The sequence below is a fragment of the Plasmopara halstedii genome (assembly GCF_900000015.1).
Source record: "Plasmopara halstedii genome assembly, contig: Scaffold_7, whole genome shotgun sequence".
NCBI classification, from domain to species: Eukaryota; Oomycota; class Peronosporomycetes; order Peronosporales; family Peronosporaceae; genus Plasmopara; species Plasmopara halstedii.
Window position 1 is genome coordinate 497,879 of NW_020186929.1, and position 400 is coordinate 498,278.

Below are 400 nucleotides of genomic sequence, written 5' to 3' on the forward strand. Positions count from 1 at the left end.
AGGATCGGCTGCCATCCTGGCAATGAGAGCTCGCAACCCTTGGGCAAAGTCCACCAATTCCCTATTGCCCTGTCGGGTGGCAAGGAAACGCGATCGCACGCAATACGCCTGATTAGGCGGCGAGAACACTCGGGAGAGCTGCAATTTCAGCGCCGCCCAAGAAGAAAACGCAGCTCCGACCAAAGGGCCGCACATCAGTTCCATTTTCGCGCTCAAATACAGGGCTATGAGATTGCTAGCGCCACGCGCTGTTGCTCGGTCTGGAGCATGGTGGATGCGATAACCATCTGGACCTCTCTCACCCAGAGGAGAAGATTCGCTCCATTCATCCCCTCTAAGACTTTAACGCTCACCATGAGCGGCTTAGGTCGGGGGAAGTCATCCGTCACCGACGGTGGCG